Below are 692 nucleotides of genomic sequence, written 5' to 3' on the forward strand. Positions count from 1 at the left end.
TTGAACGTGGTTTTCAGAACAAGAAAAATACCGGTGCAGTATTTATAGACCTCACAGCTGCATACGACACAGTGTGGCTTAAAGGATTACTGTATAAGCTTGCTACAGTAGTCAAATGTAAGAAATTAAAGCTCTTTTATAGTGCCACGCGGGATTAGCCGAGCGGTCTCAGACACTGCATTCATGGGCTGTGCGGCTGGTCACGGCGGAAGTTCGAGTCCTTCCTCGGGCATGGGTGTGTGTGTTTGTCCTTAAGATAATTTAGGTTAAGTAGTGAGTCAGCTTAGGGACTGATGACCTTAGCAGTTAAGTCACATAAGATTTCACACACACATTCTTTTATAATATGCTATCCACAAGGAAGTATAGAGTACATCTTCACGGAACCACGCAAAGCCCGAATCCTCAATCATGGACTGCCACAAAGCTCTCCGCTAGCTCCTTTATTATTTAATTTGTCCATCTCTGATATGCCGTAACTCAAATCACGAAGGTTGGCATATGCCGATCATCTGGCTATTGCTTTGAATGGCGAGTCATTCGAACAATTGGAATCAGGCCTAAATTCTGACTTGGTGTAGCTCTTCATAACTACTACAGGACCTGGCATCTGAACCTTAATGTATGAAAAACAGGCGGCCCGCTGTGGCCGATCGGTCCTGGGCGCTTCAGTCCGGAGCCCCGCTGCTGCT

The sequence above is a fragment of the Schistocerca nitens genome, chromosome 1, assembly GCF_023898315.1.
Source record: "Schistocerca nitens isolate TAMUIC-IGC-003100 chromosome 1, iqSchNite1.1, whole genome shotgun sequence".
In the NCBI taxonomy this organism is placed as follows: domain Eukaryota; kingdom Metazoa; phylum Arthropoda; class Insecta; order Orthoptera; family Acrididae; genus Schistocerca; species Schistocerca nitens.